The following is an 11,074-nucleotide window of genomic DNA, read 5'->3' on the forward strand; positions in this document are numbered from 1 at the left end:
ACTCATGATGGAGCCATGACGAGGTATTAGATATAAGGAAGGCTGAAGAGTTGGCGTGAGTAACAATCTACTGCAGCCCTGTAAAAATTTTGTCAATGTGTTTTGAAATATATTCCTTGAAACAGACATTCTGCCCACTGTTCCCACAGTGGGAGCTGTTTTCAAGGACACAGCTTTCAGAGTAAGGTGTTGAGACCTTCTAGACAATATAAGTGACTGGGCCCGGTTAAGGCCTCTGTATAAACTTTCAAGATTCTGGTGGGTGTGTGCAGAGATCTACTCATCTTGGTTTATTGTTTTGGCATACAAATGTTTTACATTTTTATTTAATCAAATTCTTCAACTATTTTCCTTATTGTTTCCAGATTTAAAGGCATAGTGAGGAATTATTCCACACCCCCATGGGTGTGGAATCCACAATATCCACTCATGTTTTCTTGTTGTACTCATATAGTTTGGTTTTTATATTTAATTTTTTTTAATAAATTTGTAATTTATCCTGTTGTAAGCAATGAATCAAATTTTAACTTTTTAATAGAGCTACTCAGTTATCCACAATACCACTAGTTTGAGATGTTGCCTTTTATTAAAGGCAATTGTATCTATTTGTGGACTTTTTATTCTGTTCCGGTCATATGTCTGTCTTTTAAAATGCCTGAACAAATTGTTAATAATGCTTTATTTAATGCTTAAAGATCTGGTGGGCCAGCCTACCAATACTTACAGTGTTTGTTTATTTTGTTCATATTTGCATTATCTATCTATTATTGTTGTATAAAAATTAAAACAAACTTAGTGAATTAAAACAGCACATTTATCTTCTCACTGTTTCTGTGAGTGAGGAATTTGGGCACAGCTTAGCTGGCTGCTCTTCTGGTCGTGGTCTCAGGAGGCCAGTGCCAAGGGGTCAGTGGGTGGCCTTCTTATCAGGAGCAATGGATTTCTTCATATTAAACTGCCTCTGAACCACTGGAACAAACCATCATTGGCCATGATGTACGTTTGTTAGTTGCTATTGGATTCTATGTTCAAGTATTTTATTTAACATGTTTGCACCAACATTTAAAATTGAAGTTTGTCTCTAGATTTCTTTTTTGGTATAATGTTTATCCAATTTACGGATCAGTATCATTTTACCTCATTACCCTCGGCTGGAATTTTTGTTCTTTTAAATAGCATTGGGTTTATCTGAACTTTAAAGATTTGGAAAAATCCCCTTGTTGGTCCAATGTTCTTGTTGTCGTTTGTTTGTTTTTTATGGAGAAAATTTAAACTATTTTATTTATTCATCATTAATATTAATGTGTTTAGACTATCCTTACTGGGGTCAACTGCAGTTAGTTGTGTTTTTTAAAAAAATTATCGATTCCACTTTGATTTTGTGTACTTGAGTTTTCTCTATTTTTTTCTAGTTTATATTAGCGATTTATGTACTTTTTAATTGATTTTTATAAAAGAATAAGCTTTTCAATTTATTAGATTTACTTTTTTCTTCTTTCCAACTCATTATTGTCTATTAAACATGTCTTCCCTTTTTTTGGTGGTTTTGTTATTTTTCTAACTTTTGAAGTTGGCCATTTATATTATTTTCACTTTTTTGCCTTAAGTCATATACTTATTTAATACTTTATAGCTATCATGTCCCCTGTAGCTATTTTAACGGTATCCCATAAAGATGGAAATGCTATGTGGTCATTATCATTATTTTATGGAAATTTTAAAATTTTATCTTCCCCTTTGAACTAAAACTTGTTTAATAGCATACTTTTAAAATTCTAGGTGGAAGGGCCATTTTGTTGCTATTGTTACTAACATAGTTTTATTGTGTTATTGTCAAAGAATGATCTTACTGCTATTTTAATTCTTTAGGAAGGTTAATAGAGGTTTTATTTGAAACCTAAGATGTGTTTAATTTTTATGACTATTCCATGTGTACCTGCAAAAAAAAAGTATGTGCTCTAACAGATCAAAATTCAAAAGTAGAATACATATTTTACTCTATAGTCTACTTTATACATATATTTAAATCTACTTTATGTGCGTCTTTATATTCTTCTTCCTTGATCGTGCCGTTATCTGTGTTTGGAGACCCCGAGGCGAGGCCTTGGGTGGTGCAGCTGATCTGTTTGCAGGGTCCCCCGGGGCAGGAGTGAGGGCCGGAGGGGCGAGGGAGGAGGAACAGCAGAGTCACTGCGGTGCCGGCGGCGACGCCGGGGCTCGGAGCTCACCGGTGTCTCCGAGCGCCCGCGGAGCCGGCCGCGCTTGTCCGCCCGGGCTGGGGGGCCGTCCCGGCGCCGCTCCCCGCAGAGGCCCCCTCCCCGCGTCGGGCTGCGCTCCTGCGCTGCCGGGTGGGCTCCGGCCGCGGCCTGGACGCGGAGGCTCTGCAGCAGAAGGTGAAAGGTGCGTGGAGACCCGCCCGGGGCCGGGCCCGCCGGCCACGCGGGCATCAGGGCGCGGGCGCCGCGCTTTCCCCCGCTCGCGGGCCGGCGCGGCTGCCTCGGGCTCTGTCCCCCGGCGCTGAGATGCGCGTGTCCAGGTCCTTCATTATTGGTCCGCATCGTTCCTCTTTTGTCTCATTTCAACGATGACTTATGAAAAACGTTGCTATGTCATTAAGGGAACAAATATGAATGCCTATAATTGCCTTATTGTACCTTGTTGCCTTTAGATTATAAAGGGATTTTTAATACTGTAAGATCTAAGTTCAGTCTTGTTAATCATAGAAGTTGTAACCACAGCTTTATTTATATTTTGCTGAGTATTAGTATTTTAGTATTCATCTATGTATGTATCTATCTATCATCTATCTATCATCTATCTATTATCTATCATCTATCTATATCTATCTATCTATCATCTATCTATCTATCTATCTATCTATCTATCTATCTATCTATCTATCTCTATCATCTATCTATCTATCTATCTATCATCTATCTATCTATCTATCTATCTATCTATCTATCTATCTATCTATCTATCTATCTATATCTATCATCTATCTATCTATCATCTATCTATCATCTATCTATCTATCTATCTATCTCTATCTATCTATCTATCTATCTATCTATCTATCTATCTATCTATCATCTATCTATCTATCATCTATCTATTATCTATCTATCTATCATCTATCTATCTATCTATCTATCATCTATCTATCTATCATCTATCTATCTATCTCTATCTATCTACCATCTATCTATCTATATCATCTATCTATCTATCTATCTATCATCTATCTATCATCTATCTATCATCTATCTATCTATCATCTATCTATCTATCATCTATCTATCTATCTCTATCTATCTACCATCTATCTATCTATATCATCTATCTATCTATCTATCTATCATCTATCTATCTATCTATCTATCTATCTATCTATCTATCTATCATCTATCTATCTATCATCTATCTATCTATCTATCATCTATCTATCTATCTATCGTCTATCGTCTATCTATCTATCATCTATCTATCTATCTATCTATCTCTATCTATCTATCTATCTATCTATCTATCTATCTATCTATCTATCTATCTATCATCTATCGTCTATCTATCTGTCTAAGGCTAATTTTTAGAGCAGTTTGAGATCCATAGCAAAAGTGAGTGGGGCATGCAGAGATTTCCTATATGTCCCTTGCCTACACACATACTCACACTCACACTCACACACACACACAGACTCCCCCATCATCAATACCCTGCACCACAGCAGTATATTTGTTAAAATCCATGAACTTAACGCATCATTATCACCCGAAGTCCATAGTTTACATTAGGTTCACTCTATGTACATTCTATGGGTTTTGACAAATATACAAATATACATATAATGATATGTATCCATCACTATTCTATCTACAGAATAGTTTCACTGCCTTAAAAGCCATCTGTGCTCTGGGGATTTATCTCTCCCTGCCCTCTGACTCTGACAATCACTGATTCTTTTATTATCTGCATAGCTTTGGTTTCCCAGAATATCGTACAGTTGGAATCACATAGTAGGCAGCATTTTCAGACCGTCTTTTTTCATTTAGCAACATGCATTTAAGGTTCCTGCATATCTCTCCATGGCTTGATAGCTCATTTTCTTTTAGCACTGAGTAATATTTTATTGTCTGGATGCATGATCCTTTTATTTTTAATCTTTCTGAATCCTTTTGTATACAAATTTGTCTCTCATATACAGAATATTGTATTTTATAAAACACACGCATACACACTTACTCATATCCATCTCTCAATTCCGAGGATGGAGGGATCAGTCTCTCTGTTCTCGGGTTCTCTCTCTAACTCCATGGTGGTGTATTTAATTTGGCAGGCAAAGCTCTGAAATTTTTCTGTTTTCAGAAACGCCTCTGTATCATGTTGCCCGGAAAGCACATTCCATTCGCGTCAACTGAATCTAAGGGAATTCCTTCTAACCAGCCGGGGTATGAGCCCTTTTCTTGTCCTCCGGCTTAAGAGCTGAGATATCCTGACTGCACCTTATAAAATAACCCAAAGGAAACCCTTCTTTCCTCCTGTTTGCTGTTCAAAGTATCCTGTTTCTTGCATTTTTTGTCTGTAAAGCTTTTGGCTTACACTGGGATATCAAACCTTTGCACAATTACCGGTTAAATTTAGTCACGGCCATTACAATTGCTAACCGTTGAACAAGTCACGATTGTGGCATCTGGAAACCATAAAGGTGGTGGGAGAGGCAGGAGAATTAAATCATCTGGAAAAGAGTAGCAGCCAAGAGAGTCACAGACTGTGTTAGAGGCATCTGAATGGGGATGGGCAATGCGTATTGGCTCTTTCCTTTAGAGAAAAGCTATTGTTGGGAGACTTGACATCTATTCTTGGGTAGAACTTTATTGTTTGGAGGAACAAATTCAACTATTCAAATATAAAAAGAATCTTCAATATACCACCATCACAATGGGCAGGTCTTATCGTTGTTAATTACGTGATCTCAACGCCCCATCAATGGAGTATAGAATGTGGAGGTGTAGTTTTAAAATAAAAGACCATTAATACGAGAATCAGTGTGTATGTGTGTGTGTCTGTGTGTGTGTGTGCTGAGTGATGCAGAAATGTAAGAAAAAGTGACTGCATCCAAACCATTATCTGCCCAGTCAGCACTTGTCAAAAGATGGAGCCCACAGAAGGATCTGGAATTAAAAGTTACTCTAGTCCGACTGCCTTGACTGGACGGCTACACTATGCTAGTGTTTTCTTCACTGCTGTTGAGCAAAGCATGCTCGTGTTTCAACCACTAATGTGGTTTACCTGTGGATCTCATGTCCAGAGGTAATGAGAAGGGATGGGATGGTTTTAATTTGCAACAAGGAGGATTTTCCTTTTCACCTCTAGGAGAGAGCTTTTGGACCAGATGAGGTTGACTGTACTCGAGTGGACTTGCTCTGCCTGGGGGGCCAGAAAACAAAGTATCGGAGAGCAGCTTACTAGAAGCCCTCCCGTGCTATTTTACTCTCATTGGATCCAGGGTATCTGGAAAGGTGGGTTTCTAATGAACCTAAACCCTTAGACATTGTTCCATTCAAGAGACCGAGGGCAGATCTTTCAAGGACCCTGCGGAGGAGCTTCCTCTAAGCTCAGGTGGAACGTCTCACGGTCTTCCAGCCCCGCGGAAGCACTCAGTGGGCTTTCGCATTGCCCTCCTGAGCACTGCCTGAGCTGCCCCCCAGCTTGTTGGGGGCACAGGGCGTGTGGGTTACATATGTTGCAAAACAGACTTCCGGTCTATTTGGTCCAACCATTTAACCGTTTTAGCTTCCGTTTCATATGTGTAAAGGGAACATGTGCCCTCGTAGTCTGGGTGATGTGCTAAACGCTTTACGCACATCCACCCGTCTTACCATCACAGTTGCTGTACAATGCAGATACAGGCATACCCCACTTTAGTGCACCCCGCTTTATTGAGCCTCGCAGACACTGCATTCTTTACAAACTGAAGGGTCGTGGCAACCCTGCGTCAAGCAAGTCAATTGGCACCATTTTCCCAACAGGATCTGAGGATGGTGAGCATTTTTTAGCAATAAAACATTCTTTAATATGTACACTTTTTTAAGACATAAAGCTATTGCACACTTGGTAGGCTACAGTAGAGTGTAAACATGGCTTTTATATGCACTGGGAAACCAAAACTGTATGATTTGCTTTATTGCAATATTTGCTGCGTTGCGTGGTCTGGAACCCAACCTTCTTTCACAAAGAGAAAGTAGATACAGATGTTCCTCGAGGGACCTGCACCCAGAGGCTCTCCCTTCTTTGCTTAGCCACTATCCTGAACTATTTCATGGGAAAGCACTGCGCAGAGTGCCTGATCCAGAGAAGACGTCCAATACACATGTCTCCAAAAACAATAGCTTAAAAAGTATTACTGTGTTAACATAAGAAGTCATTCAAACCTGTGAAGAATTTTTGTGAGTTTATTTGAGCCAAATGTGAACAATTGCCGGAAAGCCAGCAGATTGAAATGATGCTCCGCAGAGTGGCAGTTTTGTACTTTGTTTTACAGATTACAATCAAAAGAGGAGACATAAGTGGGTTACATAAAATTCATTGGTGATAGATTAGGGAGGTGGGAGAAAGCAAAGCAGGGAAACCTCTGGCATTGGATAAAAACTAAAATGATAGACATACACTTCTTTTACTTGGTGGGGGGGATAGTTAACAGTCAACAATTAACTCAATAACACAGCAGTGCCTGTGCTTTAAGGGGTCCAGAAAAAGGAAAATTACTTTGACATTCCAACGATATGTTATCGTAGATGCAAAAAGCCAATAGACAGGCTCAGTCAAAGTAAAGATTGGCCTTTGTCAGGGAAGATACTGGTCTAGCACATGACTAATCACCATAAACTGTTTTTAATTAAAAAGTTTTAATTTCAGACCATCCTTTGTGTTTACTTTAGGTCTGAGTTTGCAAGGCCGCCATGCAGGCCTTCCCTAAGCTTGTCAGGTTTAGCAAGTGGCCCCTTTTCATCCACAACTAAATTGACAGAAAAGAAATCTGGATGCCGAAGCACAGTATTTCCTAAATTGTTACTTGTGGGCCTTGCACATCAGAATCTTGGACTTCACACTGAATCAGAAATTCAGAGGCTGGGGCACAGGGAGGATCATGGCCACCCTCCGACAAATGTTTTTAACACTAAAGCTTGAAAGCTGTCAACACAGTTAGAAGATTATGAGCTGGGTCTCAAAATAACTGGGAAGTTACTATATCCGGGGCATATTATTTCACTACCTGGGACAACTCTCTATAGTTTACAACTTGCTTTGGTGTTTGCATTCAAAATCCTTTTAAAACATGTGTGCTATTCAAAGTAATTTAATAGCATAATCCCAGGGAAACAGTTTACAGCCAACTTTTAAGTACAACCATTGCAATCAGCAGAATGGGTTATGGTGGCAAAGAGGGATTAGGCAAATGATGTTTGACCAACACCCCTCCTTTCTGCTGAACTGCAGGCTTTGTGGGGCATGGCCAGAATCTCTTGCTCCCTGCATATCCTATATTAAGGACAATATATTATGCCCACATACAGCTGGTACTTAATAAATATTTGTGTAATTGAGAAAAAGAATTCCATGCAATGGGGAAATAGTTCTCCAACCAATACACAAACAAACCATTGCACCCTTCCTGCCTAAAGCCAGGAAGGCCTATAAAATGCTTTCTACCAGGGCCAACATTTTTATAGTGGTTTCCACAGGCTGAAGGAATTTGTCAGATCAAGTTCCCACTGGAACTTGCCATGCCTTTTGAAGTTTCTGAACTCACCCAGGTTTTGCAGCCAAATTAATACCAATTAAAGACAATAAATGCACAATTACATGAAGACATTCCAAGAACCTTTTGTAAGTAGCAATGGTAGCTCTGAGATAATGAAGAGGAAGAGCTGATGTGAACCTGGATGTGCTGATGCCAAATTAGGCACAAAAAAGGAGAGAAGGGGCATTTGGTCACTGATTTTCAAAGGAAGTAGGTGTCCTGGTAAGTTGGGAAAGAGGGTTGGTAATTAACACCACATCTGTAGTTAGTTCTAAAGTTACATGGATTATAATTTGCTATAAATATGAGCATAGATCAGATGTGTGCAGGAGCACAGTTATTTGTATAACTTTAACCAAAGAACTGGCATCTACTAGTCAACTTCTCATTAGCCAAACTCATAGAACAGAAAATAGGGAGGGGAACCCATCAGGCTTGATAACTTAATTATCCGGGCAACCTTGATGATGCCAAAGCTAAAAACTTCCAGGTAAATAATATCTTTCAAAGAATGGTCCTTGTTTCAATTTTTTCAAACCATTTGAGCCTCATTATTATCTTATTTTAGAGATGGGAGACAGGTTAATGACTTGCTCAAGGACATAGCTAGTAAGGAAATGCATCCTATTAAAAACCTGGGTGTTCTAACAGGGTAGGGTATTCCTCGGACCACAGCACAATTCCCATTAACAAGCTAAATGACCTCGCTGAGTGAGCCTTTTCAACTCTGGTTTCTTCATCTTTAAATGAATGAAGTGGAACAGATCACGCCTACCCTCCCCTGACCAGGAGTCCTTTCCTCTGCGTGGCTCTCTGCACCAATGCCCAGCAGAGGGCACCAGAGCCCTTTGAAAGTTGATTTTTGTCAGTCAGGGTCTTAGCATTCAAATTCCTCAGCCTGCATGAATCCAATTATTGCTTGGGGGTTGGGGGGAGGTGTTGCAGAGACTCCCCCTTTCACTTTCTTAAGGAGGGAAAAAACCCCTTTTCATTAAACTGTAAGGGATATGCCTTTACAGCATTACTTGTTAATCAAAACAGGCTTCCTAAATCCACATGCAATTAAAACCGGGCTTTCAGACCTTTATCTCCTTCCTCCTGGGTGTGGAGCCTCCTCCGGGAACTCCTGCTGGGAATATTGCTTTGAAACACTAATATGTGTAGCAGGCCCTTGGGTACGGCACCAGGAATGGGGAGGGGGCAAGCCGACCTGTCAGCTGAAGTGAAAGGGCCCTGAAAGATGGGAACAGATGCATGGCGTTCTGTGGTGACAGGAATCTCTGCAGGGTATGCCCCAGACACTAATAGCAGAATCCTCTCCTGTGGTCTTGGACTGAACAATTGCCTACAAGGATTCACATGTCAAAATCATGGAGAGGCGTTTTTTGAGGGTGGAGGTATAAACGAGGGGCGATATATCGCATGGATTTATGTCTGAACCCTCAGAAAACATCCTTCACAGTATTCCTGGAGGCTTTTGTTTAGCCGGGACATTGCCAGCGAGGTAAATTTGTGGAGGAATTCCACTGGCAGCATCTTTGACATCTTACCAGCTATTTCTGACTCAATCGAGTATTCCTGGGAAGAATTCTTTAAGCAAATGAAAATGTCAGGATCTTCAATCTTTGCTAGATTGAATATTTTTCTTGGAACTAGACCGCATGGGGGAGAAGACATCGAAATCAGTGTGTCCTATTTGCTTTATTCACACTGCTTTCAAAGGCAGGTTTTCAAGGAGACTGTGAGAGCAGGAAAGGCTGTTATTTGCCCCAGCTTGGGGAACGCATAGGGCCTATGGTAGTGTTACCTAATTTGAGATTTGCAGGGTGAGTCACCCTAGCCAGGTGAGGAGGGTTTTGGGATGTATGTTTTGGACAAGAGGAAGGCTCAGAAGGGAGTCCATGCTCTCAAAACATGTAGCTGACTTTTCCAGGATGCCAGCACAATGGAAAATGACCACCGTCCATGGACTGCTGTGACTCAAAAGAATAATTAAGTCAACTCATCCACAACATTAAATATGAGCAATGGAAGATTTTAGTCAGATGGAATTTGTTTATTGCACATCAAGAACTAGATGTTGGATCAAGTCTAGAAAGAATGTTCTATTGTGCTGAAACCTTGTGGGGACAGAAGACTTGGATCTGATCTGAGAACCCAAAGGACAATATATATATATATATTTCGACTTATACTTTTGGGAAATCTGATCTATAAAGACAGGCAGTGGGGAGAAGAAAAGCACTGACCTCACTCAATTCACTAGATTTAATGGGGACAAATGTTGACTTAATTACCCACAATGCCAGCCCATTTCTAGCTTGATATCTTTAACTTGAGATGTTTCAGATCTATTGTTTTATGTGTGAATGACTGTTGGATGCTCTTCTCCAAGCCTAGGGACAGGTGCCACATTTGTGTTGAAACATGCCTATTACCTCGATTTCCCAGCAACACCTGGAGAAGACGTCAGTCTATTAAAATTCAAATTTAAAATCCCTGTTTGTTTCTATTTTAATTATCTTGCTAAAGAGCAGTCTACAAGCTGCTGAAAAGCCACTGTCACTGAAGAGATTCAATGTTGATACAGACCTGATGAAAAGTCTCGGGAAAATACAGCCACATGCATTCCTGCAGTTGCTACTTTTGTGTTTAGAGTCTGAGGAATTGGTATGGGGTAGAGTTGGGAGCTTCAAGGCCATAGTCTAAGGGAATCTGAAGGAAGATGGGTCCGATGATATTGTTACCGAACAGGGACTTGCCCAGGGCAGGTCTGCCTCTGGCCAGCCTGTAGTGTGTGGGCTCTTGACTTCATGTGGGAAAGATTTCACAATACGAGTCCAGGTGATTTTGAGAGTAAGTTTATTAAAGCTGCAGATAGTAAAGCAAAGGAAGGACTTAGGGTAGAAGGAGCAACAGGAAAGAGCGTAGGCAGCCATCTGTTTTGGCTCCCTAGAAACATTATGGGAAAGAAGTGAGCCAAGGTGGAGCTGCTCTTAGCTCACTAGGAAGTCAGAGAAAAGGGGGCCTTAGAGAGAGGATCAGGGGGTTAGCCCAGGACAAACTGCCGCTGCCCATTGCTCCCCTGGCTGCCAGTCTCATGGGAACTCTTAGAGTTTAGGAGGAAGTAAAACGTTTATGCCTGAGAAAGGGCATGGGTGTGCTCTAGAGCTAGCCTGCACTGGGTCTTTGCTCTGTTTTTACCTTTTTTCTGCAGGCAAGAATCTTAGGGGAGGGTTTCAATAGAATATTCATCAGTTTTCCAGGTATGTT

The sequence above is a fragment of the Miniopterus natalensis genome, chromosome 16 (assembly GCF_054644295.1).
Source record: "Miniopterus natalensis isolate mMinNat1 chromosome 16, mMinNat1.hap1, whole genome shotgun sequence".
NCBI classification, from domain to species: domain Eukaryota; kingdom Metazoa; phylum Chordata; class Mammalia; order Chiroptera; family Miniopteridae; genus Miniopterus; species Miniopterus natalensis.